This window comes from Zalophus californianus, chromosome 15 (assembly GCF_009762305.2).
Source record: "Zalophus californianus isolate mZalCal1 chromosome 15, mZalCal1.pri.v2, whole genome shotgun sequence".
Classification (NCBI taxonomy): domain Eukaryota; kingdom Metazoa; phylum Chordata; class Mammalia; order Carnivora; family Otariidae; genus Zalophus; species Zalophus californianus.
Window position 1 is genome coordinate 1601963 of NC_045609.1, and position 13193 is coordinate 1615155.

The window sequence follows — 13193 nt, forward strand, 5'->3', positions numbered from 1 at the left end:
TTTGTCAATATATTGCTGTGTCCTGTTTATGCAGTATTTATTTTTTTTTATTTTTTATTGTTATGTTAATCACCATACATTACATCATTAGTTTTTGATGCAGTGTTCCATGATTCATTGTTTGTTCATAACACCTAGTGCTCCATGCAGAACGTGCCCTCTTTAATACCCATCACCAGGCTAACCCATCCCCCCACCCTCCTCCCCTCTAGAACCCTCAGTTTGTTTTTCAGAGGCCATCTTCTCTCATGGTTCGTCTCCCCCTCTGACTTACTCCCCTTCATTCTTCCTCTTCTGCTATCTTCTTCTTTTTCTTTTTTCTTAAAATATGTTGCATTATTTGTTTCAGAAGTACAGATCTGTGATTCAACAGTCTTGCACAACTCACAGCGCTCACCGTAGCACATACCCTCCCCAATGTCTATCACCCAGCCACCCCATCCCTCCCAACCCCCACCACTCCAGCAACCCTCTGTTCCTGAGATTAAGAATTCCTCATATCAGTGAGGTCATATGATACATGTCTTTCTCTGATTGACTTATTTCACTCAGCATAACACCCTCCAGTTCCATCCACGTCGTTGCAAATGGCAAGATCTCATTCCTTTTGATGGCTGCATAATATTCCATTGTGTATATATACCACTTCTTCTTTATCCATTCATCTGTCGATGGGCATCTTGGCTCTTTCCACAGTTTGGCTATTGTGGACATTGCTGCTATAAACATTGGGGTGCACGTACCCCTTCGGGTCCCTACTTTTGTATCTTTGGGGTAAATACCCAGTAGTGCAATTGCTGGATCGTATGGTAGCTCTAATTTCAACTGTTTGAGGAACCTCCATACTGTTTTCCAGAGGGGTTGCACCAGCTTGCATTCCCACCAACAGTGTAGGAGGGTTCCCCTTTCTCCACATCCCCGCCAACATCTGTCGTTCCCTGACATGTTAATTTTAGCCATTCTGACGGGTGTGAGGTGGTATCTCATGGAGGTTTTGATTTGGATTTCCCTGATGCCGAGCCATGTTGAGCACTTTTTCATGTGCCTGTTGGCCATTTGGATGTCTTCTTTGGAAAATGTCTGTTCATGTCTTCTGCCCATTTCTTGATTGGATTATTTGTTCTTTGGGTGTTGAGTTTGATAAGTTCTTTATAGATTTTGGATACTAGCCCTTTATCTGATCTGTCATTTGCAAATATTTTCTCCCATTCTGTCGGTTGTCTTTTGGTTTTGTGGACTGTTTCTTTTGCTGTGCAAAAGCTTTTTATCTTGATGAAATCCGAATAGTTCATTTTTGCCCTGGCTTCCTGTGCCTTTGGTGATGTTTCTAGGAAGAAGTTGCTGTGGCTGAGGTCGAAGAGGTTGCTACCTGTGTTCTCCTTTAGGATTTGGATGGACTGCTGTCTCACGTTTAGGTCTTTCAACCATTTGGAGTCTATTTTTGTGTGTGGTGTAAGGAAATGGTCCAGTTTCATTCTTCTGCATGTGGCTGTCCAATTTTCCCAACACCATTTGTTGAAGAGACTGTCTTTTTTCCACTGGACATTCTTTTGTCTGATTCAGTTGTCTGATTGCTGTGGCTAGGACTTCTAATACGATGTTGAATAGCAGTGGTGAGAGTGGACATCCCTGCCGCGTTCCTGACCTTAGGGGAAAAGCTCTCAGCTTTTCCCCATTGAGAATGATATTCGCTGTAGGTTTTTTGTAGATGGCTTTTATGATATTGAGGTATGTACCCTCTATCCCTATACTCTGAAGAGTTTTGATCAAGAAAGGATGCTGTACTTTGTCAAATGCTTTTTCTGCATCTATTGAGAGGATCATATGATTCTTGTTCTTTCTTTTATTAATGTATTGTATCACGTTGATTGATTTGCGGATGTTGAACCAGCCTTGCAGCCCAGGGATAAATCCCACTTGGTCGTGGTGAATAATCCTTTTAATGGACTGTTGGATCCTATTGGCTAGTATTTTGGTGAGAATTTTTGCATCCATGTTCATCAAGGATATTGGTCTGTAATTCTCCTTTTTGATGGGGTCTTTGTCTGGTTTTGGGATCAAGGTAATGGTGGCCTCATAAAATGAGTTTGGAAGTTTTCCTTCCATTTCTATTTTTTGGAACAGTTTCAGGAGAATAGGTATTAATTCTTCTTGAAATGTCTGATAGAATTCCCCTGGGAAGCCATCTGGCCCTGGGCTTTTGTTTCTTGGGAGATTTTTGATGACTGCTTCAATTTCCTTAGTGGTTATAGGTCTGTTCAGGTTTTCTATTTCTTCCTGGTTCAATTTTGGTAGTTGATACATCTCTAGGAATGCACCCATTTCTTCCAGGTTATCTAATTTGCTGTCATAGAGTTGCTCATAATATGTTCTTGTAATTGTATTTCTTTGGTGTTGGTAGTGATCTCTCCTCTTTCATTCATGATTTTGTTGATTTGGGTCCTTTCTCTTTTCTTTTTGATCAGTCTGGCCAGGGGTTTATCAATCTTGTTAATTCTTTCAAAGAACCAGCTCCTAGTTTCGTTGATCTGTTCTACTGTTCTTTTGGTTTCTAGTTCATTGATTTCTGCTCTGATCTTTATTATTTCTCTTCTCCTGCTGGGTTTAGGCTTTATTTGCTGTTCTTTCTCCAGCTCCTTTAGGTGTAGGGTTAGATTGTGTATTTGAGACCTTTCTTGTTTCTTGAGAAAGGCTTGTATTGCTATATACTTTCCTCTCAGGACTGCCTTTGCTGTATCCCAAAGATTTTGGACAGTTATGTTTTCATTTTCATTGGTTTCCATGAATTTTTTAAATTCTTCTTTAATTTCCTGGTTGACCCATTCATTCTTTAGTAGGATGCTCTTTAGCCTCCATGTATTTGAGTTCTTTGTGTCTTTCCTCTTGTGATTGAGTTCTAGTTTCAAAGCATTGTGGTCTGAAAATATGCAGGGATTGATCCCAATCTTTTGGTACCAGTTGAGACCTGATTTGTGACCTAGGATGTGATCAATTCTGGAGAATGTTCCATGGGCACTAGAGAAGAATGTGTATTCCGTTGCTTTGGGATGGAATGTTCTGAATATGTCTGTGAAGTCCATTTGGTCCAGTGTGTCATTTAAAGTCTTTATTTCCTTGTTGATCTTTTGCTTAGATGATCTGTCCATTTCAGTCAGGGGGGTGTTAAAGTCCCCCACTATTATTGTATTGTTGTCAATGTGTTTCTTTGCTTTTGTTATTAATTGCCTTATATAATTGGCTGCTCCCATGTTCGGGGCATAGATATTTACAATTGTTAGATCTTCTTGTTGGATAGACCCTTTAAGTAGGATATAGTGTCCTTCCTCATCTCTTATTACAGTCTTTGTTTTAAAATCTAGTTTGTCTGATATAAGGATTGCCACCCCAGCTTTCTTTTGGTGTCCATTAGCATGGTAAATGGTTTTCCACCCCCTCACTTTCAATCTGGGGGTGTCTTTGGGTCTAAAATGAGTCTCTTGCAGACAGCATATGGATGGGTCTTGTTTTTTAATCCAATCTGATAGCCTGTGTCTTTTGATTGGGGCATTGAGCCCATTTACATTCAGGGTAACTATTGAAAGGTATGAATTTAGTGCCATTGTATTGCCTGTAAGGTGACTGTTACTGTATGTTGTCTGTGTTCCTTTCTGATCTTTGCTGCTTTTAGGCTCTCTCTTTGCTTAGAGGACCCCTTTCAATATTTCTTGGAGGGCTGGTTTCATGTTTGCAAATTCCTTTAGTTTTTGTTTGTTCTGGAAGATTTTTATCTCTCCTTCTATTTTCAATGACAGCCTAGCTGGATATAGTATTCTTGGCTGCATATTTTTCTCGTTTAGTGCTCTGAAGATATCTTGCCAGTCCTTTCTGGCCTGCCAGGTCTCTGTGGATAGGTCTGTTGCCAATCTAATATTTTTACCATTGTAGGTTACATATCTCTTCTCCCGAGCTGCTTTCAGGATTTTCTCTTTGTCTCTGAGACTCGTAAGTTTTACTATTAGATGTCGGGGTGTTGACCTATTATTGATTTTGAGAGGGGTTCTCTGTGCCTCCTGGATTTTGATGCCTCTTTCCTTCCTCACATTAGGGAAGTTCTCTGCTATTATTTGCTCCAATATACCTTCTGCCCCTCTCTCTCTTTCTTCTTCTTCTGGGATCCCAGTTTTTCTAATGTTGTTTTGTCTTATCGAATCACTTATCTCTCAAATTCTGCCCTCGTGATCCTGTAGTTGTTTCTCCCTCTTTTTCTCAGCCTCTTTACTTTCCATCATTTGGTCTTCTATATCACTGATTCTCTCTTCTGCCTCATTTATCCTAGCAGTTAGTGCCCCCATTTTTGATTGCACCTCATCAATAGCCTTTTTGATTTCGACTTGGTTAGATTTTAGTTCTTTTATTTCTCCAGAAAGCGTTTCTCTAATAACTTCCACGCTTTTTTCAAGCCCAGCTAGTATCTTTAAAGTCATGATTCTGAACTCTAGGTCCGACATCGTACTAATGTCCGTATTGAGTAGGTCCCTGGCTGAGGGTACTACCTCTTGTTCTTTTTGCTGAGGTGATTTTTTTCATCTTGTCATTTTGTCCAGAGGAGAATAGATGAATGAGAGAACAAAATGCTAACAGGTTTACAACGTCCCCAGCAAATATACTGTATACAAATCAGAAAAGACCTGAAACCAGGGGAAAAGAAAGGGAAAGAAATAAAAAAGAAAGAGAAAAAAAAAGAAAAAAAAAGATAAAAACAAAAACAGAACAATACAAAAAAAGGAGAATGTGATCAATATGATCAGGCTAGTGCATAGATCAGTGCCACACACTAGATTTTAGGTGTATTTTGGTCTGTTAGAAAAAAGTGCCTCCTAAAATTTTAAAGGAAGAAAGACATATATGTACAAAATAAGGGTTGATACAATGAAGGGATAGAAGATGACTGTAAAGATGAAAATTATAAAAGATTTTATAAAAGGACTTGATAAGAAGTTGTTTGTAAAACGAAAGAAGATTAAAAAAAAAAGAATAAAGGGAGGGAATGTGATCAGGCAGGAGCCTAGAACAGAACCATACACTAGTGATTTAGGGTATATTTTTATCTGTTAGAAGAAACTGTATCTCAAAATTTTAAAGAGAGAACAACTGATATATATATGCCAAAAATAAGGGTAACTACTATGAAGGGATAAAATATGACTCTAAAAATGAAAAATAAAAAATGTTTGTTTTTTTTTTTTTTAAAAGAGATTGATAAGATGTTGTTTGAAAAAGGGAAAAAGAAAAAGGAAAAAAAACAGTTAACAAAAATTAACTTTGATGAACTATGAATCATGGTAAAAAAAAGCCATGAATTCTATGTGCAGTATTCCCCTAGCGCTGGAGTTCTCCCGTTCTCCTTGATCGGTGAACTTGGTCTTGGCTTGCTGGCTGTTCCTGCTGATCTTATGGGGCAGGGCCCTGTTGCTGTGGTTTCCAAATGTCTTTGCCGGAGGTGGAATTGCCCCGCCCTTGTCGGTCCGGGCTAAGCAAGCTGCTCGGGTTTGATCTCAGGAGCTTTTGTTCCCTGCAAGCTCTCGGTACAGCCTTGGAGGACCAGGGCAGAAATGGTGGCCTCCCAATCTCCACCCGGAGGAGCTGAGAACTTGGGGCGCCGCTCCTCAGTGCGCCCCCAGAGAAAAGCAGTCACTCCCGTGTCCCCGGTCTCCGGCCGCACTCCGTGCTCACCCGGCCTGTGACCGAGCGTTGCTATCTCTGGCACCCGACCCCGTGTGGAGTCTCCAAACCCAGCAGATCCCTGCGGTGCGCTCCCGCGCCGCTCCTCCCCGGGGGAGGAAGGGGAGTGTCCCCAGATCTGCCTCCTGTTGGGTCCCTGCTGGAGGAGCAGTGGCCCGACTGGGCCGCAGATCACAGTTTATGGCCACCCCGAGCTGAGAGCCCGCGCCTCAGCTCCGTCTCTGCAGCCGGCTTCCCCGCTCCGATACCCGGGAGCTCTGGCGCACTCAGGCACCCCCGGTCTTTCTGTGACCCCAAGCATCCTGAGACCACACTGTCCCGCGACGGTTCCACCCCCGCTTAGCCACTGCAGCGACGTCCCTCCGCGGAGCCGGCTTCTAAAAGTTCCGATTTTGTGCTCCGCGGCTCTAGCACTTGCCAGAAGCGGCCGACGGAGGCCCCTCCCCCGCCGTCTATCCTCCCGAATATCGCCTCGGATTCACTTCTCCGCACGTCCTACCTTCCAGTAAGTGGTCGCTTCTCTGTTCAGAGAGTTGTTGCTACTCTCCTGTTCGATCTCCTGTTGAGTTCGTAGGTGTTCAGAATGGTTTGATCCCTATTCAGCTGAATTCCTGAGACCAGATGAAATCTAGGTCTCCTACTCCTCTGCCATCTTGCTCCGCCCCCTGTTTATGCAGTATTTAATCTCCGTGCCTACTTCCTTTTAAATAAGGTGAGTTATTGTGTCTCGTTCTTTGATTTGAATATAAAATTTTTTCCAAAAGTCTAACTGGTCCACCCCTCTGTCCTTATTATCCATTTGCATACCTTCTTGGGTGAAATATCAATTGGTTATTTGTTTTCTAAATATTGCATTTTTTAAAAGAATTTTTAAAGCTTTAATACAGTTCAAATCAGTGGGCCAGGGTCACTTCAGCTCCTTCACTGCCAAACCTGGGGGCAAGGACTGCTTCAGTTTCTCTGCCTTCTTCTTGTCTGTGATGACCAGGGTGTAAAGGTGTCTGCTGCACCGAACTTTAAACTTCACATTATCCTTATTTTTCTTGATCTTGACGGATTTGGCGTCCTTTTCGCCTGGCCGTGAGCAAAAAGTCCTTGATTTCCTCGATTTTGCGAGGCATGGCTACGGGGGGTGCACGGGAGTGCGCGGCGGGCACAGCAAGGACCAAGAAAGGAGGGCGGAGAAGAGCGACACGTCCCTAACTATTGCATTTTAGGAGTCGTTTCTATCCTACATGGAAGTCTTTTCTCTCAGGTATAGGATTTGAAAATATTTTTTCCCCCAGCCCTTGGCTTGTCTTTCATTTTCTTAAATGTGTCTTCAAACTACTAAGAATTCTTGCCTAGCAGAATCATATAATGTTTTTTGTTTTCTTCTCAAAGATTTTTCGTTTTGATTTTTACATTTACACTTACAGTTCATTTGGAGCTAACAGAGGGATTTTTCAGAGGAAAGTGTACATTAAAACCTCAAGATACCACTTCACACCCACTGTAGTGGTTATAAACAAAGCTGCTGAATACACCTCCATTACTAGGTATCTACTCAAGAGAAATATTCACATACGTTCACATACATACTTTTAAGGGAATGTTCAGGGAGGGATTATTTGTAAACGTCAATAACTAGAAACAATCCAGTTTCCATCAACTGGTGAATAGACAAACTGTATGTGGCATATCCACACAGGGGAATATATGCATCAATTGGAAGGTACAAATTACTGATGCATGCTACAATATGGATCATCCTCAAAACATTGTGCCAATACAGAGAGGCCAGACACAAAAAGCCCCTACACAGTATCTGTTTCTGGACTGTCCAAAAAAGGCTAGTCTCTATAGATAAGGCAAAATAATGCATCATTGCTGATCTGGGACTGTGGGTGGGATCAGGGATTACTGCCGACAGGCAAAACAGATCTCTTAAAACTGGTTGTACAACCCTGTAAATATAATAACACCATTGAATTTTACATTTATAATTAAAATTATAATTTACATTTCAATAAAGCTACCTTAAAATGTAAGTAAACCAATTGGAATTCCTTATTCCCAGAGCAAAACTGAAAACACACACACACACACACACACACACACACACAGGAGGATGTATTTATTGGTTGATAAATGCAAAAGAGTTCCTCATCAAGAGTTTGAGTCGCTATGAACACATTTTGATTAACTATTTCTATTGGCTGCCATATGACTAGCTTGCTGCATTCCAATCAGATATACAATTCACCTTAATGCATTCAAACACCTACACCAAAGAAATAATTATTTATCAACTTTTTAGGGAAGATTTTTATACTTCACAGTGCTAGCTATTGAAGAACACCCTAACAAGTTACTATTACCAAAAATAACTTTTTTAAAGAATTCAACAGGCTACATTATGTAAGTTCGGAAGTCCTGCATATAGAATATTTGAGATATAGAAAAAAATCCATCAGTCAATGGTCTAAAATGATATAAACATAGAAATATTCCTATGTTTAGGAACAAAGGAAAGAGGAAATACTTTTGACAGTTACATCTCAATAATGAATAAATTTAATACATTTTTAAGCATTTTTTGAAAATGTCCTGGCACAGATCACTATGCTTTAGCCTCTGAATTAATAAAAATCACAATGGAATTACACATTAGTAATCTGTGCATGATTGTGACATGGGAAGCAAAAAACCAGTGATTCTATAGAGAAAAAAGGCTAGTGTTAAAGTTCTAGGAGAAAATTGAAAGGATTTTGAAATATGCCTTTTCAGTTGATGTTTATGGTGATATACAAACACACATATAAAGATATGTGTGAAGACAGAGACAGGTGATAGATAGATAGTTACGATATATGTACCTATTTATATGCAATGTTTTATTCATTGGATTTCCCTTGACCCACTTAGAGGAACTTGCCACAGGGCACAGAAGGTCTGGAAATGCAACTTCAAATCCTAAAACGATGCTGGGAGAGCTGGACATACCAAATAGAAGTTTCTGTGCCATTGGAAATCAGTGCCCAAAACATGATATATTGTCTTTAATGTTTTATAAAGTACTGGAAGCGTTTTGCTATGGACAATTGCAAAGATGCGTCTTATCGCATTACTTATATTTTCTTAATGCTCTGTGAATTTCAGATGAATCTTCCCCATAATCACTTCATGCATCCCGATACAACAGTTGATGTTCCATTTGAATGCTAGCATAAGTACCATTTTCAAAACCATTTCACATGCATTACACAATAAAAGCTTCAAAATGAGTGAGGAAATTTTCTATTTCCAGGAGCATATGCTTTATTTTTTTATCTGCCACTTGTTCAGTGATTGAATAGATGTCACCATCTTAATAATGAAAATATAATACCCATATCAATTATATGCTTGAGGGAATTCACTTCCTCTCTGGTCGTGCTGTTACTGCTGCAACAGAGGAAGATTGGTTGAGGAACACAAAATTTCTATATATAATTTGTGGAGGGCATTAGAGTAGATTAGCTGCAAACAAGCACTCCTCAAACTTATAAACACATACAATTTGTATATTTGCAATTTCCTTACTACAAATGTGATATTTTTTAAACTATGGATTTTTTTAACTTGTTGGTTATTTTGAAATTAATGTACATGTAAACTTTTGTACATAAAGTATGGATATACATGTCTAATATACCTACAACTTTTTTTGAATCATTACTGTCCAATTGAATCTTCCATTACTGGAAATATTATTTTTTAAAGATTTTATTTATTTATTTGAGAGAGAAAGCATGTGTGGGAGCAGGGGGAGGGGCAGAGGGAGAAACAGACTCCTCACTGAGTGTGGAGCCTGACACGGGCTCCATCTCAAGACCCTGAGATCATGACCCAAGCAGAAACCAAGAGTCCACGCTCACCGACTGAGCCACTCAGGCGCCCCCATCAGTGGAAATATCCTACAATTTTCATTGTCTGGTATGGCAGCCATTAGTTATACATTGCTATTGCTCACTGAAATGTGGCTAATGTGATTTAGAAACTAAATTTTAAATTTTATTTAGTTTACCCTAACAATATTAAATCTAGATGTAAGATGAGGTCATTTACTATGTTTGGGAAAAAAAGGATTCAAAAGTCAAAATTTCCATGGAAATTTGTAATAAATAGATAAAAGGCACCCAAACCCTCAAACATAAACAGATTAACAAAACCAATCCTCATTAGTCTAATCAGATGTGCCTTTTAGAAAGTGTCGTTTAAAGAAAAAAGAAAGTATCATTTGTTTTCTCCACTGTATATATGTAGAATATTTACAAAGTGTTAAAAAATAGATTCATCAAGCAGGAAGGACTCTCAGGAGTCAGGCAGGAAGATTCTTTACTGAAAGCAGAGGGAAAGCATTTGTCATTACAAGTATGTACATAATACAAATTACAGTGGAGCTTATTAAAACCTCAGTGAAAAACTACCCTTTTTGGAAACCTTCTTTTCCCTTGCCTACAGCACATCACACTTGATTGCGCTTTTTGTTTTTTGTTTTTTTAATCACTGTAGACTTTTCTCTCTTCTTAAAAGCCATCCTTTCTCCATAAATCCATGAGACATCAGAGTTACTCAATGTATTGGCTCCAGCCCTCTCTGCTTTTTCACTACATACTATCAACCTAGAAGACGGTTCCCATCTCCATGGCTTCAGTTGCCCATATTGTTATAACTGGGAAGTGCATATTTCCTGTCTGTCCTTCTTCCACATTCTAAAACTACTTGTCCATGCATCTTAAAAATACCCGCTTGGACAGCCAAAACGCCTAGAAGGTCAACAGAGACAAGTCAAGGATCTTTCCCTGTTATTCCCCAAACAGGATTCTCTTCCAGGAATGGTTATTCCAAGAAATTGCAACATAATTCACCCAGTTGCAGAGTCAAAAATATAAGCTCACATTTCATACACAGTTTAGCAACTTCAATATATCTGGACCCACTCAATCATAACACCTATGGATTATTCCACCCAGATACATCAAGTTATTTCTATCTCCACTGCCACTTCACCAAACAGAATCATGCACTCCAAAAATGTTCTCATCTTTTACTAAGACTGCTGGAATAGTATCACTTCCCAGGCTTTTTTTCCACCCAGAATTCAGGTTTAATTTTACTGTACTGAGATCTGACTTGCCATCTAATAACCAAGAAACCTTCAATAGCTTGTAATTACTCTTATGATAAAACCAGCATTCTTAAAATGGCCTATTAAGACTATGCATAAAGCTGCCTCTCTTATAATATGCTATAACAAATTATTATTAATTGCTTACTATTGCTTATGAGCAAAAATATATCCAACTCATGCCCTCAATGAGTTTGCTTATTAGAAAAGGAGAAAGATATCATTCAAATAATTGTATAATCAATTGTAAAAATGCAACTGCAACCAGTATTAAAAAGTCCACAGTTTTGTGAAACTATGATAAAGAGGCTTGATTTAGGCTTATAGGTGAAGGATTTTGAGCAGAAGTCTAAGGAAAGTTTAAGAGTTAACTTGATTTCTTTAAAAAAAGACTACTCCGTGAGAGTATGTCATCATTTTTAAAACATGTAGAGGAAATTATTTGGATCCTTTGCACACATAAAACATACTTTGTATGGTTCTATTCGTCATTTGTATTTATTAAGATGCATTTTATGACCCATAAGATGGGCTTGTTTGATCATTTGGTGTGCACTGGGGAAGAATGAGTATTCTGCCATTTCGTGTAGTATTCTATCAAATATTGTAAATTGCTTACTGAAATCCCAACTGTAACTATAGATTCATTTCTCCTTTCAAATCAGTTTTTAATTAATATATTTTGATGTTCTCTTATTCAGTGTAAATAAACACTTATGATTATTAAGTTCACATGATGAACTGAGCACTTGATCATTATGAAATCACCTTCTTTATTTCTGGTAGTATTTTTTGCTCTGAATATACACATATATATTAAAATAACCACTCCAACATTCTTTTAATTAGCATCAGCATGATAAATTTTTTCCCACCCTTGTATCTATTTGTCTTTATATTTAGTGCATTTCTTTTTTTTTAAGATTATTTATTTTAGAGAGAAAAAAAGAGAGAGCACATGCAAGTGGGGAGAGGGGCAGAATTTGAGAGAGAGAGAGAGAGAGAGAGAGAGAGAGAATTCTCAAGCAGACCCATGCCAGGCGCATCCATCCCAGGACCCTGCGATCATAACCTGAGCTGAAATCAAGAGTCAGATGCTTAACCAACTGTACAACCCAGGTGCCCCTGGTGCATCTTTTAATGTAATTGTTGTGCTGATAATCTGATAATCTCTGCCTTTTGTGTCTTTAAGGCACTTACATTTAATGTAGCTATTCATATAATTAAGCTGAAAGTCTATCATTTTGCTATTTGTTTTCTATTTCCCTCATCTCTTTTTTCTCCTTCATTTTTTCTGTTTCTTTTAGATTTGTTAATATTACTTAGATTCTCTTGTATCTATTTTATTGGCTTATTAGCTGTAACTCTTTACTTCCTTATTTTAGAAGTTGCTTGTATTAGTTTTCTACTGCTGCAATACAAATCACCACAATTCAGTGTCTTAAAATAACACTCATTTGTTATCTCACATTTTCCATGGGTCAGGATTTCAGGCAGTTTCCATAGGACAGAATTTTTGCATTCTTTTCAGGGTCTTAATAGGGTAGCAACCGAGATGTTAACCTGGCAGGATTCTTTTCAGGAGGCTCAGTTAGGGAATAACTTGCTTCCAAGAAACACTTTAGCCTCTTGTGATTGTGTGACAGAGGGCCCCATCTTACTAGCCACTGGCTACAATCTATTTTTGGGTCCAAGAGCCTCCGTGATCCTCACCGCTGGTGGTTCCAACAGGCCTGTTTGCTTCTTCAAAGCCAGCAGGAGAGCTCCCTCTCGGGGTTGCTGCGGAGCATGATGTCATGAAATGACATCATCGGAGTGATGTGTTTTGCCTAATGTAGCCTAATCAACAGATGGATACCCCACCACCAGTACTATATTCTGTCGCTTAGAAACAAGTCCTATGTTTCACCGAGAAAGATTATACTAGAGTAACTCATTGGTGGCCACCCTGGGGGTATCCGCACCACTTCTTAAAGAGTTACAGTTCACGGCTTTATTTTACCAGTCTGCTTTCACCTGATATGCAGCTTTACATAAACGACACAGATGTGTAATTCACTTTTGTTTCTCCCCCCCCCCTTTTTTCCCACTGCATTTTACTTTTGTATATGTTATAAATCCCACATTATTGCTGTTTTTATTAATGTAGTTCATTATATATTTTTTTAAGATTTTATTTAGTTGAGAGAGAGAGAGAGAGAGAGAGCACAGCAGGGGGAGTGGCAGGCACAGGGAGAAGCAGACTCCCTGCTTCGCAAGGACCCCCAGGTGGGACTCGATACCAGGACCCTGAGATCATAACCTGAGCTGAAGGCAGACG

General features: G+C 39.2%; 1 pseudogene; it reads right to left on the reverse strand.

The window, feature by feature from the left end:
• Positions 1-6628: 6628 nt before the first annotated feature.
• Positions 6629-6842, reverse strand: LOC113923855 (annotated as a pseudogene).
• Between the last annotated feature and the right edge of the window lie 6351 nt (positions 6843-13193).